Below are 21,297 nucleotides of genomic sequence, written 5' to 3'. Positions count from 1 at the left end.
GAATAAAATATCTAGGAATAAACCTACCTAAGGAGACAAAAGACCTGTATGCAGAAAATTATAAGACACTGATGAAAGAAATTAAAGATGATTCAAATAGATGGAAAGATATACCATGTTCTTGGATTGGAAGAATCAACATTGTGAAAATGACTCTACTAAACAAAGCAACCTACAGATTCAATGCAATCCCTATCAAACAACCAACGGCATTTTTCACAGAACTATAACAAAAAATTTCACAATATGTATGGAAACACAAAGGACCCCGAATAGCCAAATCGATCTTGAGAAAGAAAAATGGAGCAGGAGGAATCAGGCTCCCAGACTTCAGACTATACTACAAAGCTACAGTAATCAAGACAATATGGTACTGGCACAAAAACAGAAATATTGATCAATGGAACAAGATGGAAAGCCCAGAGATAAACCCACGCACCTATGATCAACTAATCTATTCCAAAGGAGGCAAGGATATACAATGGAGAAAAGACAGTCTCTTCAATAAGTGGTGCTGGAAAAACTGGACAGCTACATGTAAAAGAATGTAATTAGAACACTCCCTAACACCATATACAAAAATAAACTCAAAATGGATTAGAGACTTAAATGTAAGACTAGACACTATAAAGCTTAGGGGAAAACATAGGAAGAACACTGCTTGACATAAATCACAGCAAGATCTTTTTTGATCCACCTCGTAAAGTAATGGAAGTAAAAACAAAAATAAACAAATGGGACCTAATGAAACTTAAAAGCTTTTGCAAAGCAAAGGAAACTATAAACAAGATGCAAAGACAACCCTCAGAATGGGACAAAATATTTGCAAATGAATCAATGGACAAAGGATTAATTTCCAAAATATATAAACAGCTCACGCAGCTCAATGTTAAAAAAAAAACAAACAACCCAATCCAAAAATGGGCTGAAGACCTAAAAAGAAATTTCTCCAAAGAAGACATACAGATGGCCAAGAAGCACATGAAAATCTGCTCAACATCACTAATTATTAGAGAAATGCAAATCAAAACTACAGTGAGGTATCACCTCACACCAGTTAGAATGGGCATCATCAGGAAATCTAGAAACAGTAATTGCTGGAGAGGGTGTGGAGAAAATGGAACCCTCTTGCACTGTTGGTGGGAATGTAAACTGATACAGCCACTATGGAGAACAGTATGGAGGTTCCTTAGAAAACTAAAAATATAACTACCATACGACCCAGCAATCCCACTAGTGGGCATATACCCTGAGAAAACCATAGTTCAAAAAGAGTCATGTACCAAAATGTTCATTGCAGCTCTACTTACAATAGCCAGGAGATGGAAACAACCTAAGTGTCCATCATCGGATGAATGGATAAAGAAGATGTGGCACATATATACAATGGAATATTACTCAGCCATAAAAAGAAACAAAATTGAGTTATTTGTAGTAAGGTGGATGGACCTAGAGTCTGTCATACAGAGTGAAGTAAGTCAGAAAGAGAAAAATATCGTATGCTAACACATATATATGGAATCTAAGGATAAAAAACAAAAAAGGTCATGAAGAACCTAGGGGCAAGATGGGAATAAAGACACAGACCTACTAGAGAATGGACTTGAGGATAGGGGGAGGGGGAAGGGTAAGCTGGGAGAAAGTGAGAGTGTGGCATGGACATATATACACTACCAAATGTAAAATAGATAGCTAGTGGGAAGCAGCTGCATAGCACAGGGAGATCAGCTCGGTGCTTTGTGACCACCTAGAATGGTGGGAAAGGGAGGTTGGGAGGGAGGCACAAGAGGGAGGGGATATGGGGATATCTGTATATGCATAGCTGATTCACTTTGTTATACAGCAGAAACTAACCCACCATTGTAAAGCAATTATACTCCAATGAAGATGTTAAAAAATAATAAAAATAAATAAATAAAATCAATTTGATTGTCAGCTCCCATCTTGCTGCTGATCTATGGTCCAAGCCTGCATGGTTCCTTGAAGGGCCCTCTGGACCCAGGAATTTTGCTGGCATCAGTACCCCAATTTCTCAGTTCCAGGCTCCGAGTTACGTAATTCTGCCGGTCTCCTCCAAGGTCTTGCTGGGGTGTTGTAAATACATGGTGGGCAGGTCTTGATGCTCATAGAACACAGGCACCAAACCATGGATCTCTTCCTTGTCCAGAGTTATCCCATTCCACCAGAGTTGGCTACTTCCCTCTCAGCTCATCTCTGCATCTATACCCGTAAAGCTCAAGCATATTTCCGTCAGAGATTTTGGCCAAAAAGGGGGATTATCTTCAAAGAACGCAAAGTGTCCCAAGGCAAGGTCTGGGCATGTTCTTGCAATGAAGAAAGGAAACATCCAAAAAGAACATGACATATAGCAGTATCTCAGTAAATTATCCTTGTCACAGGTTGTGCTTTCCAGAAGTATACTCCAAGATGGAGGTCAGGGTACAAGGTATTTACTAAGGCTCAACTCATGAAGAAAAGGGGGAGAAAACATGATTGGGCAGAGGGAAAAGTTAGACTGACATGCAGATCCCACAAAGCCTTGGCTAATCTGGCGAGGAGCTGTGCAATGAGCACTGCCTATCAGAGCTGACGTCAAAATGGCTGAGACTTTATACTCCCATCCTGCTCAGTCACAGTGATGTCTGCCTTGGGTGAGGTAGCTCTCGGCTGACCCTGAAGGAGCTGACAGCTGGAGGCTACCTGCTGTGCACACTTCTCACACTGTCTCCTTGAAGGCACAATTTCCATGCCTATCACAATCTTGCTGCAGAAAGACGAACAGTTCTGTTCCCGAAATATACAATAAGCTAATATCTTTTAAGTGTACCATGCTTCATATTTTTAAAAGATTTTTCACATAACAATATCCCATTTGGATCCTCACATGTAAGGCAAGTAGTATTATCACCATTTTACAGATGAGAATGCAAAACCCAGACATGGTCATTGGCTTGTGATCAAATGGCAGAAATGGGCCTCAAAGTTAGCACTAGTCCCGTGGGCTAAATCCTGTCTACCACTTGTTTTCGGAAATAGTTTCTTTGGGTTCATGTCATTTGTTTATGTTTTGTCTCCGGCTGCTTTCTTGCTACAATGCCAGAGTTGAGCAGCTGTGACAGAGACTGCCTGACCCACAAAGCTTAAAATGCTTAGCATCTGGTCCTTTACAGGGCACTGTTCCATCCTTCCTACTGTTCTATACAGTCCCTTATTTAACTCTGAAACATGAATAAGATGAGACTGTAGTCTCAGACATCAAGCCAGTAAGGAATATGAGTCTAGTGTAATGGCTGGGACTGTGGTCAATTGGAGAGAACACATCTGTCTAAAAGGGATAGTTGTGGGAATTCCCTGGCAGTCCAGTGGTTAGGACTCCACTCTTTCACTGCTGAGGGCCTGGGTTCAATCCCTGGTCGGGGAACTAAGATCCCACAAGCTGTGTGGCATGGCCAAAAAAATTAAATGAGTAAGTAAATAAATAAATAAGATAGTTGCTATTGAGCTTCTTCCATGCAGATCTACATACAAGCTGAGTCTTGCCAAAATTTCCTCTTTCACAGAACACGCTACATTTTAAAATCAAGTTGTGTTTTTAATGTGAAATATAACAGATTTAAGTGTCGACTAGAAACAAAAGAAGAACAATCTATGAGGGCTCATGTAGATATATCTGTGGGACATTTCCCTCATCTCTGTACTATGGAGATCCTGAGAAGATGGATCCAACCAGTTGCACAGGAAGACAATGAAAAACTGTCCTGAGAGTTGAGATGTCCCCACTGAACATAACATACAGGGTGGTTTATAAACAGAATATATACACACAGTGTGCATAAACAATGATCAGCCCGAGCCACAGAGGCAAGGACACTCTGCAACACTGAAGTCACCAAATGACCCCCTCTTCTGTCTAATATGTGCTTCTTCACCAACAACTCTAGAATTGCTTTAATTTTCCTGCCTCTTAGATAAAAGTTATCAAGATACCGAGTCACCAAGTATTCCCACTTTCTGACAGCATCCAGTCCAGAAATGGCCCCTGCCTCTTTGAACCCTCCTTAGAATCACCCAGCACAAGCCTGATTCCTCATGGTTCCTCTGATATGTGTTCTTCTGAGCTACAGCAAGTTAAGTATTCTAGGTGGTCCATGGCTGGTGAGTTTCAACAAAAGATAAGGAAGGCTTCATGAAGTTAGCATTTGAGGTTGGTCTTGGAAAATGTGTTATTTAGTCAATGAGGATATATGGGAGACGTGGGAATGCAGTGGGGCATAGGCACAGACAATGAGGCAGCAGAGGACAGGATTCATTAGGCGATGTAAGCCCCATAACATGTCAAAAATTCTGGCTACAAGTACGTAGAGTAACAGAGAAAGCAAGAAAGGTAAGGGGGCGCAGGGAGTCATATTGCAAAAAGCTTTGTCCTCCAGGTCAAGGATATTGACAAGCCATGGGGAGCCCCTGAAAGTTTTTGAAAAGAGAAGTGGGATGCTCAGAGCTATGCATTAGGCCATTAGGATTTCTCTGACTACCGCTGTGGGCAAATCCACAGTGAAGTACTTTCTGGAGAAAAATCACTTAGCCCTCTCGGATGTAGCAGCAAGAGGGGGAACTTGGCTTAACTAAAAAAACTTTCACAAAAATCCAGCTGCTAGTAATAATTGAATATTTCCCCTTTTGATTTGTGTTGTTTTGGTGAGCCCCAGAATAGCAGTTTAAAGTGTTTAATTGGTTTTTCTCTGTTCAATTTAATAAAGCTGTCCTGGGCTCTTGAGTCGGCAAACTTAGCATTTTTTTAAAGCTGAGCTTGCTTTCTCTAGAAGGTTTTCCTCCAGTATATTCAGCTTAACTTCTCATATCTGATGCTGAACACTCACCAGCTGCTAGGCATGCAGGAAAAAAAAGAAAAATGGTCTCAGTAATGGTATGTGAAATCTTCTGTTTTGCCTCAGAATATGTGCAGCTCAAAGAAAAACAGTGTGAACAAGTTTCCCTCTGCTGTTGGACAATATGCCCAATAATTAACTTACTGTGAATGCCTGAGGGTATCGCCGTCTTCCACAGCATGCAATGATAGAAAAAACAGCAGGCAGGGGCTCAGGAGAACCAGACAATATCACTGTGCTGCTACTGACCAGCTGTGTGATCATGCGTGTAATGATTTTGATGACTGACACCCCAATAGCCATTCCTTCTCAGTGATTACTCCAAATCAAATGATTACTCCCAACCTTGGTTGTGTACCAGAATCACCTCTGCCACTTGCTAATACTTCACATCCAATTAATGAAACAGAGGCAAGGAGGAGGGCCTCTGGTCTAAGCTAATCATTGTTATGATTATTTAGATAATCATTCCATTGTTGGTGGTTGATTAATGAGACTTACTAGCAAAGGACAGCCAACTCTTACTGAGTGCTTACTGTATCAGTTAGCCTTTGCGACATAACAAACCACCCTAAAACTTAGTGACTTTAATCTGCAACTTATCTCATGATTCTATGGGTTGGCTGCCAAGTTCCTCAGATCTGAGCTGACACGGCTGATCTGTGCTGGGCTTACACAGCTGTCTGTGACCAGCTCGAAGGATCACTGGTGACTAGTTGATCTAAGGTGACCTCATTCATGTATCTACCTCTTGGCCAGGGCTACAGAAGCAATGTGTTTCTCCTCACCAGCGGGCTACCCTAGGCTTCCTTCATACAACAGCAGTGTTCAAGAGCAACAAGTGTATTTCAAGTTTCTGCTCGTGTCATGCCCAGTATCATTTCCACAGTCAGGGTAAGTCACATGGCTGAACCCAGAGTCACTGCGGAAGGAGACTACCCTAAGGATGTGGATACAGGGAGGCTTAAACAAATTGGTAGCTACTATATTCACTATGTGCCAGCTAATGTTCTAAGTCCTGGAACACAATAACTCATTCAACCCTCCCAAAACTCAGTGAGGCAGGCAAAATGTACTCAGTCCATTTTACAGTTGAGGAAAATGAGACACAAAGAGGTTAAATAATTTGCCCAAGGAAGGTTACACAACTAAGTGGCAGCATTGTTATTTGAACCCAATCAGTCTGGATGTAGACTTCATGCTCAGAATCACAGCATATGTAACTGAGGGGTGTAAGGGAAAGTATTCCTCACTGTTAAGAAGGAGAGACAGGATGACACACTCCCATTCTTTTTCTGGACACTGTCATGTGTGGATGTGAGGCCTAGTGCTGGGGCAGTCATCTTGCTAATACCCAGAGCCAAGGGACATCCCAACATCCAGAGTTCTGATACGCTATGGTGAAGGCTGCCCTGTTTCTTCTCATGTGAGATGATGAAATCCCTTATTGTATAAATCGGGGTGAGTGAAACTTTTCTGATACTTCCCATTTAAACCATTATGATGTTTCAACAACTAAGTCACCTCTCCAGGCCTTCATTTCTTCATGTATAAAATGTAAGTCTTGAATTAGATGATTGCTGAAGTTGTTTCCACTATTAACATTTATGATTTTAATGACACTGTTCATAAGGGCAGCAATTTGGTTCCTGATTATGGTAGAGGGGCTACACACTAGCAAAAAGCTTAGACATTGGCAAATATTTAGCTTTGTCTTTGTATTAGTTTTATATTGCTGCTGTAACAAATTACCTATAAACTTAGTGGTTGAAAACAGCACAGTTGTATTATCTTCCAGTTCTGTAGTTTGGAAATGCAACACAGATTTCAATGGGCTAAGAGCGAGGCGTATGCAGGGACTGTACTCTGGAGTCTCTAGGGGACAATTTGTTTACTTGTCTTTTGCAGCTTTAGAGACTGCTGGCATTCTTTGTCTTGTGGCCTTCTTCCTCCATCTTCAAAGTCAGCAAAGGCAGATTGAGTTCTGCTCACACCACATCTCTTGGACCCTTCTGTCATTACATTTCTCTCTGACCACAGCCCACGGAAGTTCTCTGCTTTGAAGGATGCATTTGATTAGATCGGGTCCACTGGAGAATCCAGAAAAATCTTTCCAACTCAAGGTCTTTAGCAAACACTTAATCACATCTTCAAAGTCCCTTTCACCATGTAAGGTAACATATTTAGTTTTTGGGCATTAGAGCATGGGCATCTTTGGGGGGGCCCATTATTTTGCCTATGACAGTTGTCCTGGCAAATGTGTTTACTAAGCACTGCAGTAAATATATATTCACTTTTTTAATCTTAAAAATACCGTATTTTAAAATTCCTAATCATGGAGCTAACAGAAAATCTTGAAAGCACCAGAAAGCACAAAGTAAATGGTAAAATTATCTATAACCTATTATCCAAGGTTAAGCACAGTACCATTTTAGCATATGTCCTTTAGTTTCTATGAATATATTTCTGACAAAAATGGATTCATATTGTACATATATATCTTCACTGTCTTAGCTTTTCACTTACCACTAAATTATGAAAATATGTCTTAAATGTAATGGCTACATAGCATTCCATCATATAGATAGGACTGACATGGTTCACTTAATGAATCCCTTACTTTTGGACATTTACACTGCTGCTAAACTTTCGGCAAAGATTCATTCACAAACATTTGCACATAAATAGTTGGCACAGTCTTTAAGACCAAAATGAAATTGTGATTAAAATCTTGGGTTTTAGTGTTAGATTTTCTAGAAATGGAATTTTACCCTTTTAAAATGTTCTTACTCATATGAATCTCAATGTGGGTGTCAGAATCCCCTGGTGTGCTAGTGAAAATGCTAGTTCCTGGTCATGACCTAGATCTATTTAGTCAAACCCTCTCTCTTGAATATTGAAGTTCTATATTTTTAAAGAAGCTTCCATAGCTGTGATGCACACTTAGTCAACTCTGATACCACCTCCAACATTTCCTTACTCTGAAATTTGTTGACACAAATGCAATGGCCCCTACGTAAATATCATATCCCCTATAATAACGTTCAGGTGAAATGAAAGGAAAATCAAGGTGGAAAAGACGTGTATGAAAGATATGGGAGCCACTTTCTCTGTCCTGTTCCACAAATGTGTCCAGTTTCTTGCATAGAGGCTAATTCTTCATAGCCTGTCATGTAAAACAGAGTGGATATTTCCTCAAAGATTTTCTAACAAATTTAAATGCATGTATTAAAACTGTTTTGTGGGACAGCTTCATCTACAGGAGGGCAGACAGCAGAAGCAAGAACTACAATCCTGCAGCCTGTGGATCAAAACCGACATTCACAGAAAGATAGACAAGATGAAAAGACAGAGGGCTATGTACCAGATGAAGGAACAAGATAAACCCCCAGAAAAACAACTAAATGAAGTGGAGATAGGCAACCTTCCAGAAAAAGAATTCAGAATAATGATAGTGAAGATGATCCAGGACCTCGGAAAAAGAATGGAGGCAAAGATTGAGAAGATGCAAGAAATGTTTAACAAAGACCTAGAAGAATTAAAGAACAAACAAACAGAGATGAACAATATAATAACTGAAATGAAAACTACACTAGAAGTAGTCAATAGCGGAATAACTGAGGCAGAAGAACGGATAAGTGACCTGGAAGACAGAATGGTGGAATTCACTGCTGCAGAACAGAATAAAGAAAAAAGAATGAAAAGAAATGAAGATAGCCTAAGAGACCTTTGGGACAACATGAAACGCAACAACATTCGCATTATAGGAGTCCCAGAAGGAGAAGGGAGAGAGAAAGGACCCGAGAAAATATTTGAAGAGATTATAGTCGAAAATTTCCCTAACATGGGAAAGGAAATAGCCACCCAAGTCCAGGAAGTGTAGAGAGTCCCATACAGGATAAACCCAAGGAGAAACACGCCGAGACACATAGTAATCAAGTTGGCAAAAATTAAAGACAAAGAAAAATTCTTAAAAGCAGCAAGGGAAAAACGACAAATAAAATACCAGGGAACTCCTATAAGGTCAACAGCTGATTTCTCAGCAGAAACTCTACAAGCCAGAAGGGAGTGGCATGACATACTTAAAGTAACGAAAGGGAAGAACCTACAAGCAAGATTACTCTATCTGGCAAGGATCTCATTGAGATTCGATGGAGAAATCAAAAGCTTTACAGACAAGCAAATGCTAAGAGAATTCAGCACCACCAAACCAGCTCTACAACAAATGCTAAAGGAACCTCTCTAAGTGGGAAACACAAGAGAAAAAAAGGACCTACAAAAACAAACACATTGTGACCACCTAGAGGGGTGGGATAGGGAGGGTGGGAGGGAGGGAGACACAAAAAGGAAGAGGTATGAGAACATATGTATACGTATAACTGATTCACTTTGTTATAAAGCAGAAACTAACACTATTGCAACGCAATTATATTCCAATAAAGATGTTAAAAAAACCAAAAAAACCCCCAAAATTAAGAAAATGGTCATAGGAACATACATATCGATAATAACCTTAAACGTGAATGGATTAAATGATACAACCAAAACACACAGGCTTGCTGAATGGATACAAAAAAAAAGACCCATATATATGTTGTCTACAAGAGACCCACTTCAGACCTAGGGACACATACAGACTGAAGGTGAGGGGATAGAAAAAGATATTCCATGCAAATGGAAATCAAAAGAAATCTGTAGTAGCAATACTCCTATCAGATAAAATAGACTTTAAATAAAGAATGTTACAAGAGACAAGGAAGGACACTACATAATGATCAACAGATCAATCCAAGAAGAAGATATAACAACTATAAGTATACATGCACCCAACAAAGGAGCACCTCAATACATAAGGCAAATGCTAACAGCTACAAAAGAGGAAACAGACAGTAACAATAATAGTTGGGGACTTGAACACCTCACTTACACCAATGGACAGATCATCCAGACAGAAAATTAATAAGGAAACACAAGGTTTAAATGACACAATAGACCAGATAGATTTAATTGATATTTATAGGACATTCCATCCAAAAACAGCAGATTACACTTTCTTCTCAAGTGCACATGGGACATTCTGCAGGATAGATCACATCTTGGGTCACAAATCAAGCCTCAGTAAATTTAAGAAAACTGGGCTTCCCTGGTAGCGCAGTGGTTGAGAGTCCGCCTGCCGATGCAGGGGACGCGGGTTCGTGCCCTGGTCCGGGAAGATCCCACATGCTGCGGAGCGGCTGGGCCCGTGAGCCATGGCCGCTGAGCCTGCGCATCCGTAGCCTGTGCTCCGCAACGGGAGAGGCCACGATGGTGAGAGGCCCGCATACCGCAAAAAAAAAAAAAAAAAAAAAAGAAAACTGAAATCACATCAAGCATCTTTTCTGACCACAACGCTATGAGATTAGAAATGAATTACAGGGAAAAAAACGTAAAAAACACAAACACATGGAGGCTAAACAATACATATACTAAATAATCAAGAGATCATTGAAGAAATCAAAGAGGAAATCAAAAAATACCTACAAACAAGTGACAATGAAAACACGACGATCCAAAACCTATGGGATGCAGCAAAAGCAGTTCTAAGAGGGAAGTTTATAGCTATAGAAGCCTACCTCAAGAAACAAGAAAAATCTCAAAAAAACAATCTAACCTTAAACCTAAAGGAACTAGAGAAAGAAGAACAAACAAAACCCAAAGTTAGCAGAAGGAAAGAAATCATAAAGATCAGAGCAGAAACAAATGAAATAGAAAAGAAAATGACAGCAAAGATCAATAAAACTAAAAGCTGGTTCTTTGAGAAGATAAACAAAATTGATAAACCATTAGCCAGACTCATCAAGAAAAGGAGGGAGAGGACTCAAATCAATAAAATTAGAAATGAAAAAGGAGAAGTTACAACAGACACCACAGAAATACAAAGCATCCTAAGAGACTACTACAAACAACTCTATGCCAGTAAAATGGACAACCTGGAAGAAATGGACAAATTCTTAGAAAGGTATAACCTTCCAAGGTAGAACCAGGAAGAAATAGAAAATATGAACAGACCACTCACAAGTAATGAAATTGAAACTGTGATTAAAACTCTTCCAACAAACAAAAGTCCAGGACCAGATGGCTTCACAGGTGAATTCTGTCAAACATTTATTTTTTTATATTTTTTTAAAGGAACTCCTTTATTTATTTATTTATTTATTTATTTATTTATTTATTTTTGGCTGTGTTGGGTCTTCATTTCTGTGCAAGGGCTTTCTCTAGTTGTGGCGAGCAGGGACCACTCTTCATCGTGGTGCATGGGCCTCTCACTATTGCGGCCTCTCTTGTGGCGGAGCACAGGCTCCAGACGCGCAGACTCAGTAGTTGTTGCTCACGGGCCAAGTCGCTCCGCGGCATGTGGGATCTTCCCAGACCAGGGCTCACACCCGTGTCCCCTGCATTGGCAGGCAGATTCTCAACCACTGTGCCACCAGGGAAGCCCTATCATTTAGAGAAGAGCTAACACCCATCCTTCTCAAAGTCTTCCAAAAAATTGCAGAGGAAGGAACACTCCCAAACTCATTCTATGAGGCCACCATCATCCCGATACCAAAACCAGACAAAGATACTACAGAAAAAGAAAATTACAGACCAATATCACTGATGAATATAGATGCTAAAATCCTCAACAAAATACTAGCAAACAGAATCCAACAACACATTAAAAGGATCATACACCATGATCAAGTGGCATTTATCCCAGGGATGCAAGGATTCTTCAATATATGCAAATCAGTCAACATGATACACCATATTAACAGATTGAAGAAGAAAAACCATATGATCACCTCAATAGATGCAGAAAAAGCTTCTGACAAAATTCAACACCCATGTATGATAAAAACTCTCCAGAAAGTGGGCATAGAGGGAACCTACCTCAACATAATAAAGGCCATATACAACAAACCCATATAAAACATCATTCTCAATGGAGAAAAACTGAAAGCATTTCCTCTAAGATCAGGAACAAGACAAGGATATCCAGTCTCACCACTATTATTCAACATAGTTTTGGAAGTCCTAGCCATGGCAATCAGAGAAGAAAAAGAAATAAAAGGAACCCAAATTGGAAAAGAACTAAAACTGTCACTGTTTGCAGATGACATGATACCATACATAGAGAATCGTAAAGATGCCACCAGAAAACTACTAGAGCTAATCAATGAATCTGGTAAAGTTGCAGGATACGAAATTAATGCACAGAAATTTCTTGCATTCCTATACACTAACGATGAAAAATCTGAAAGGGAAATTAAGGAAACACTCCCATTTACGACTGCAACAAAAAGAATAAAATACCTAGGGATAAACCTACCTAGGGAGCCAAAAGACCTGTATGCAGAAAACTATAAGACACTGATGAAAGAAATTAAAGATGATACCAACAGATGGAGAGATATACCATGTTCTTGGATTGGAAGAATGAATATTGTGAAAATGACTATACTACCCAAAGCCATCTACAGATTCAATGCAACCCCTATCAAATTACCAAAGGCATTTTTTACGGAACTAGAAGAAAAAATCTTAAAATTTGTATGGAGACACAAAAGACCCCAAATAGCCAAAGCAGTCTTGAGGGGAAAAAAATGGAGCTGGAGGAATCAGACTCCCTGACTTCAGACTATACTACAAAGCTACAGTAATCAACACAATGTGCTACTGGCACAAAAACAGAAATATTGATCAATGGAACAGGATGGAAAGCCCAGAGATAAACCCACGCACCTATGATCAACTAATCTATTCCAAAGGAGGTGAGGATATACAATGGAGAAAAGACAGTCTCTTCAATAAGTGGTGCTGGGAAAACTTGACAGCTACATGTAAAAGAATGAAATTAGAACACTCCATAACACCATATACAAAAATAAACTCAAAATGGATCAGAGACCTAAATGTAAGACTGGACACTACAAAACTCTTAGAGGAAAACATAGGAAGAACACTGTTTGACATAAATCACAGCAAGATCTTTTTTGATCCACCTCCTAGAGTAATGGAAATAAAAACAAAAATAAACAAATGGGAGCTAATGAAACTTCAAAGCTTTTGCACATCAAAGGAAACCATAAAGACGACGATAAGACAACCCTCAGAATGGGAGCAAATATTTGCTAACGAATCAACGGACAAAGGATTAATCTCCAAAATATATAAACAGCTCATGCAGCTCAATATTAAAAAAACAAACAACCCAAACCAAAAATGGGCAGAAGACCTAAATAGACATTTCTCCAAAGAAGAAATACAGATGGCCAAGAAGCACATGAAAAGCTGCTCAACATCACTAATTATTAGAGAAATGCAAATCAAAACTACAATGAGGTTTCACCTCACACCAGTTAGAATGGGCATCGTCAGAAAATCTACAAACAACAAAAGCTAGAGAGGGTGTGGAGAAAAGGGAACCCTCTTGCACTGTTGGTGGGAATGTAAATTGATACAGCCACTATGGAGAACAGTATGGAGGTTCCTTAAAAAACTAAAAATAGAATTACCATAGGACCCAGCAATCCTACTACTGGGCATATACCCAGAGAAAACCATAATTTAAAAAGACACATGCACCCCAATGTTTACTGCAGCACTATTTACAATAGCCAGGTCATGGAAGCAACCTAAATGCCCAACGACAGACGAATGGATAAAGAAGATGTCGTACATATATACAATGGAATATTACTCAGCCATAAAAAGGAATGAAATTGGGTCATTTGTTGAGACGTGGCTGGATCTAGAGACTGTCATACAGAGTGAAGTAAGTCAGAAAGAGAAAAACAAATATCGTATATTAACACATGTATGTGGAACCTAGAAAAATGGTACAGATGAACCGGTTTGCAGGGCTGAATTGATACACAGATGTGGAGAACCAACATATGGCCACCAAGGGGGAAAAGCGGTGGGGTGGGGGTGGGGTGTCATGCACTGGGTGATTGGGATTGACATGTATACACTGATGTGTATAAAATGAATGACTAATAAGAACCTGCTGTATAAAAAAAAAGTTAACATGACATGTTCCTCATCAAAACAAAAAAAAAAACTGGTGTGTGTGTGTGTGTGTGTGTGTATGTTTGTGTCTCTGTTGCTCATTCTGAGTAGTGATTAGAAGTAGAGATCAGCTCGGTGCTTTGTGTCCACCTAGAGGGCTGGGGTAGGGAGGGTAGGAGGGAGGGAGACGCAAGAGGGAGGAGATACGGGGATATACATATACGTATAGCTGATTCAGTTTGTTATAAAGCAGAAACTAACACAACACTGTAAAGCAATTATACTCCAATAAAGATGTTAAAAAAATACAATAGGGCTTCCCTGGTGGCGCAGTGGTTGAGAGTCCGCCTGCCGATGCTAGGGGACGCGGGTTCGTGTCCCGGTCTGGGAGGATCCCACGTGCTGTGGAGCGGCTGGGCCCGTGGGCCGTGGCCACTGAGCCTGCGCGTCCGGAGCCTGTGCTCCGCAACGGGAGAGGCCACAGCAGTGAGAGGCCCGCATACCGCAAAGGAAAAAAAAAAACAAAGTAAAATGTATGTTCTTAACTTTGTAACTGATACTATCTATTATAGATGGGAGAGCAATCTAATGAAAAGAACATTGGGTTCTAGGGCCAATGCTCGTGACGAACACGAGCTAAACTTTATAGTGCATTTATCATGCACTAGGCCCTTCCTCAGTGATTATATATCTCCACGCCAACTTACAATGTTTCAACTTACAATTTCACTTTACAATGGTGCAAAAGCAATACACATTCAGTAGAAACTGTACTTAGAATTTGGAATTTCGACCTTTTCAAACAGGGCTAGCGATTAATGCAGTCTAATACTCTCTTGTGGTGCTGGCAGTAGCAGTTCCCAGTCAGCCACACAATCACAAGAGTAAACAACGGGTACACTTACAGCGATTCTGAACCCATAAATCCATTGTTTTTCACTTCAGTACAGTATTCAATAAATTACATGAGCTATTCAACACTTCATTATAAAATAGGGTTTGTGTTAGATGATTTTGCCCAAATGTAGGCTAACGTAAGTGTTCTGAGGATGTTTAAGGTAGACTAGGCTCAGCTATGATGTTTGGTAGATTAGGTGTATTCTATGTATTTTTGACTAACAATGTTTTCAACTTACAATGGGTTTATCAGGATGTAACCCCATTCTAAGTCAAGGAAGACTGATCTATCTATCTGTCTGTCTATCTAACTAACTATCTATCTAATTCTCAATGGCCCTAAGAAGTAGCTATAATCCCCATTCTGCAGATGAGGAGACAAAGCCATGGGAGGTTAAGGGTTAAACAATTTGTCCAAAGTCTCACAATTCATAAACGATGATGACTGGATACAAACTCAAGATGTGAGTCCAGACTCCATGCTTTAACCCATTCCTATCAGGCGCCATTATAATTTCACTTCTGTATAAACAATATTAAAAACAGTAAGAGCTACCACTTATGACATGCTCTCTCAGTGCTAATCACTATATGCACTGACATTTCATCTCATCCTCACAGCATGTCATCTGCAAACAGTGACAGTGACAGTTTTATTGTATTCTGTAGGAAACCAAGCTCAGAGACGTGAACTGATTTTCCCATGGCTGCATAGCTAGTAAGTGGCAAAGCGAAACCTCTGCCTACATCTCTGACTCTAAATCCCAAGGTCTTAACCACTGCTTTATTCTAAGAGTAAAGAGTATCTTATTAGATGGAAACATCTCTGGTGTATTATTTGGGTTGGCCAAAGAGTTCATTCGGGATGTGACAGAAAAACCTGAACGAACTTTTTGGCCAACCCAATAAAATGTTATCAGTAAATATCCTGGTTTCACTTGTTAGCATAGAAAGAATTAACAAGAATGGCAGGCAGAAATGGTCCCAGAAGGGGAAAAAAAATGGCTTCAGGGGAGGAGGTGAGCTGAGTTTTGCATAGAGATGTTCCTAACACTGGCCTGCATGCAGAAGGTCCTCTGAAGATACCACTGAACACTGATCATCCAATTCAGAAAAGCCACTGCCCTAAAGCTGGACTCCGAAGTCAGCTCCCATTCTCACACTGTGGTTTCTGACATGTCAGTCTACCCTTGGAGACCCAGCTATCTCAAGAAGGCAAACATGCCCTGTGGTTCAACCCTGCCTGGGACATGGAGAGCCTGGATTGCATAAGCAAAGCCCTTTAAGTGATGGTTCAGCCACAGAAAAGAAGGAGCCAGATTCTTGGAGTCTGCCATTTATCATGGGAAGGAAATGGTTTCCAGGCACACTTAAAGGGCTTTCACTGTCCTCCTCAAAGCAAATGACAATTGTAAAAAATTAGGATATTTTAAAGATGCCTTATACAATATATACAGTATAAGATATTATGAGACTCTACTGATTCTTGTTTCTGAGCTAAATCATTGACAATAAAGGCAAAACAAGAGCTGTGGGAAGAACTGAAGAAATGTGTTTTCTAAACAGAGCACTTTAAAGAAGTTACAATTAAGTTAAGTGGAACTGAAAGAGGTAAGAGAATACAGACTGTCATAAAGTTAGTAACTATCACAGAGTGTGTTGTTAGTGGAGACTGTTTCGATAAGAACCCAAAGATGTCAGAGCAGAAACAGAGCTCTGGGGCCACCTAGAGGTCATTCTTCAACAGTCTTATGGCTTTCAGTTGAGTATTCTTTTCATTCTGTTTTTCACCTAGCTTTTAAAGCAATATGTAATTAGTTGGATGAAGCTAATTAAACCAAAATTTCATACATATTCAGGTTCTCCTATAGGTTAAATTTCCTTCGCTACTAGGTAGTAGAGGTTGGAGTGTTAGAAAGGTTTTCACGAAATAGCTGTTGGCTGCTTCTGGTTTTGTGGTCTTAGATTAGGCCATCTCTGGGAGATCAAAAGCCTCCATGGGTAAACAGGTTTGTGTGATTTTGCCCAAAACTGAACAATTTGGAATTTCCTGACAAGGAACAGAACTCTGGAAGCTACCTTCCCTATCTTGTCAAGAAATGACACATTGTGTGGACTGGTGTTAAGCCGAATGTTGCCACCATGGATGCCATACTGAACAAGAAGTTTGGGCCTGAATGATTTCACAGACCATTTGATAATACAAAAGCAAATTTTATGAGAATTACTGGAAAGACCGGCATTGCTTTAGATGAAAATCCAGTGATTTAATGTCTATTTTCAAAAATGGAATACTTAATCCTTCCAAAGTGAAATGTATGACCCAATCCAAAAATGGGCAGAAGACCTAAACAGACATTTCTCCAAGAAGACATACAGATGGCCAACAAACACATGAAAGGATGCTGAACATCACTAACCATTAGAGAAATGCAAATCAAAACTACAATGAGGTATCACCTCACACCGGCCAGAATGGCCATCATCAAAAAATCTACAAAGAATACATGCTGGAGAGGGTGTGGAGAAAAGGGAATCCTCTTGCACTGTTGGTGGGAATGTAAATTGATACAGCCGCTATGGAGAAGAGCATGGAGGTTCCTTAAACTAAAAATAGAACTACCTACGACCCAGCAATCCCACTGCTGGGCATATATCCTGAGAAAACCATAATTCAAAAAGAGACATATACCACAATGTTTGTTGTGGCACTATTTACAATAGCCAGGACATGGAAGCAACCTAAGTCTCCATCGACAGATGAATGGATAAAGAAGATGTGGCACATATATACAATGGAGTATTACTCAGCCATAAAAAGAAACAAAACTGAGTTACTTGTAGTGAGGTGGATGGACCTAGAGTCTTTCATACAGAGTGAAGTAAGTGAGAAAGAGAAAAACAAATACCGTATATTAACACATATATATGGAATCTAAAAAAAAAAAAAGGTTCTGAAGAACCTAGGGGCAGGACAGAAATAAAGACACAGATGTAGAGAATGGACTTGAGGACATGGGGAGGGGGAAGGGTAAGCTAGGATGAAGTGAGAGAGTGGCATGGACATATATACACTACCAAACGTAAAATAGAGAGCTAGTGGGAAGCAGCCGCATAGCACAGGGAGATCAGCTCGGTGCTTTGTGACCACCTAGAGGGGTGGCATAGGGAGGGTGGGAGGGAGGGAGATGCAAGAGGGAGGAGATATGGGGATATATGTATACGTATAGCTGATTCGGTTTGTTATAAAGCAGAAACTAACATAACACTGTAAAGCAATTATACTCCAATAAAGATGTTAGAAAAATACAATAAAAAAATTAAAAAAAAAACAAAGTAAAATGTATGCTCTTAACTTTGTAACTGATACTATCTATTATAGATGGGAGAGCAATCTAATGAAAAGAACATTGGGTTCTAGGGCCAGTACTGCAATTGCATATTTCTGAAGTTGTTACTTGATGTGGTGGCTTTCAACTGTGCCAACTTATCTGAGCTGGAAATGCAATTCCAGCCATTTCTTTCTCCTGGTTACAGTTGGCCACAAGAGAAATTTGCATGAGACGTAGAAGGTGAAAATGAACAGCAGGCGCTATGCTCGGAAGGTCAGTGCAGGGCCCCAAGAACTGCTGCGGCTCACACACACTACTGCCTATCTGCCGGCTCACCTTGTTGACACCAGTAGCCACTAGCTCTCAACTCCTTCAGCTCCTGCCATATCTTGCCCTTCAGTTTTTCCAAGTCTTAGGCCAAGCATACGTGCAGCTCAATGATGAAGGGCACTGTCTCCATCATCAAGGCTGGAGGGAGAGAGACGAACATGGGTTCCGGTTTGTCCCAGTGGGTTCCAGTTTGTCCTCATGCTCCTTTACCCCAGGTCAAGCTTTGTTCCCTGACTGCTGGTTCTGCTGAGCTCCTGTGACTTCAGACTCACCACGAGACACGAAAGTGACAGCTTTATGTAGACTCCTCTACCAGCTCTCACAATTGCCCATGACCTAATCCATACAAAGAGTCCTCATTCCATGTCACTCAAAAGGGTCCTGCTTCTCTGATCAAACCCTGATAAAGGTGACCTTACAGAGCCTCAGTTACTTCATCTGTAAAATGTAACAGGGATACTAGAAGATATCTTAGTTCTTCTCTGTTAGATACCAAAAATTTTAGCTTTTGTTAAGAGTCCCTTTGATAAGTGTGACAAATGTGGAAGTCCTTCAAAACTCTATTAAAAGGTTACTAAATTCATAATCATTATTATTATACATTGTGAATGATTATTCATTAAATAAGGGTTGCTATTCTTCTCATCACAGTAATAGCTAACTTTTACTGATTACTTAACATAGGCAGACACTGTAATTTATTGACATAAATTAATCTGACTTAATCTTAACAATAACCCTACAAGGTAGGTAATGTTCCATTTCATAGATGAGAAAAGTGAGGCTTAGAAGGGACAAGTCAGTCAGTAAGTGACAGAGCTTAGATTTTAATTCAATAGGCAAGATACAGAGCCCAGGTTCTCGTGCTGTGTATCGAGAATAACATGCCTGAAACATAGTCCCTGTGCTCAAGAAGCTTACCATGTAATGGGAAATCCAGTCAAGTAAATTATTGTAATTCAGTAATGTAATTCTATGATATTTTAGTATATAATGGGACATACAAATCAGACAGGGAGGTCTAAATAAGTTAAAATTGGAGCTGAACTATGAAAGACAAAGTTGGATTTACTTAGAAGAAAGGGGAAGAAAGGATATTCTAGGCAAATAAAACTGCATGAACAAAGGCTTGGAGACATGAAGCAGCTTGTCACGTTGAGGGATATTCTGAAATATCCTGAATATTTCAGAATGGTCAGAAAAATAGATATGAGGGTGAAGAGAGAGAAGGGGAGAGGCAAGGTCAGAAAAGGAAGAAGGGGTCCAATTCCTCTGTGCTAATCTGAGAAGTTGTCATAATGCTATGGGAATTCAAGGATTTTTTTTGGAGGACAGTAACATGGTCAGATTTGCATTTCATAAACCTCAAGATCTCTGGCAGCAGCTTGGAGGATGGTTTGGAGTTGGAGGAGAATGGATACAGGGAAAACAGCAAACTGGGTGCAAGGAATGAGGAAATGAGGATGTAGACTGTGCTAAATCGAGAGGCAGGGTAAGCCTGGAGACAATGAATTGTAGCAGTCTTGTTCCCTCATGACCGTGGCCCAGTTGAGGCCTTTAGCTGCTGGCTGAGCATTCCTTATTGTCCTGGGACCCATTACTGGAAGGTGGTAGGCATCCCTTGAGGTTCCTCAAAAAGCATTGCCAGCGTCAAAACTGTACGAGACACAATAATCTTGAACTTGGAGAACCTCTTGGTGCACTGGCAGGTAAACCATGAACATTTTCATTTTGAGCTCTTCCACAGGACTTTAAGGATCTTAACTACTGAGAATCAGTTCTTAAAATGAGAAAGCCAAGTACTGCAGTGGACAAGTGCTGTGGACAAGTAGGTGTGCCTAGCTGAGTCTCAACTTTCTAATCTAATTAAGTCACACCTGCAGCATTACTGAAAGGATGAAATCAGCTACCACATATAAAATATTGAGCTTACTGCCTTGCACATAAGAAGCCATCAATAAATATTAGTCTCCTTTCACCTTTCATTCTTTTTCTTCCTATTTCTATGGCCCCATTCATATGTGGTAAATGACAGTTATGTGTCAATATCATGCAAACATATGCTAGAAGGAATCTAACATTATTGAGTGCCAAATGTGTAATGATGGTGTTAAGTAGTGTGCACTTATTGTTTCAATTTTTAGAAGGATTTGTGGTTGTTCTGATTTTCATGGGAAATAAGAATGTAAATTCTCTATCACCTGAATAAAATCCTCCATGCTTAGTCACATTAAGACTGAAATAAAAGCCAGAGAAGAATCAGGACTTTGGGTCTAAAGTAGGAATGATTTTGAAATCAAAGGTTAAAATCTTGAGATAATATACTGAAATACACAGTCTATATTTTAATTATAGGACTCATATTTAGTCTTCTCTTGCTTTAAATATCCCTGTAATGTTAAAAGTAGGAACTGGTTTTATAAAGTTATATTAAAAATATTCACCTCACTCTGCCCTTGAGGTAACAAATCCAAAACCTTCTGGCCACGTTGGCGGTCTCTAAGCTCCTCGGGACTAAAACTGACAGCTGAACTCTGCTCAAGGGAGCAATGGGGAGATAAACGTTACTTTGCATTTTTCCCAATCACAGCATTTCTATTAGACTCATAATTGACCCTTGTGTGTGGGTGCTCCACTTGGCATCACTGAAGAGTTAGTAGCTCATAAAATGGCACCTGCTCAATCGTCCCTTAACAAGTGCAATAAAAATTGCCCAAATTCATAAATGTGATAGAAAATGCTGCCATAATAATTACAATGGATCTCCTTACATCTGTGCTATTTTATCTGTTTCGCTAAAAGGTTTTTTTCATTTTCCT

This window comes from Leucopleurus acutus, assembly GCF_964270905.1.
Source record: "Leucopleurus acutus genome assembly, chromosome: X".
Taxonomy (NCBI): domain Eukaryota; kingdom Metazoa; phylum Chordata; class Mammalia; order Artiodactyla; family Delphinidae; genus Leucopleurus; species Leucopleurus acutus.
The sequence above is the reverse complement of the archived record's forward strand: the minus strand, read 5'-3'. Positions refer to the sequence as shown.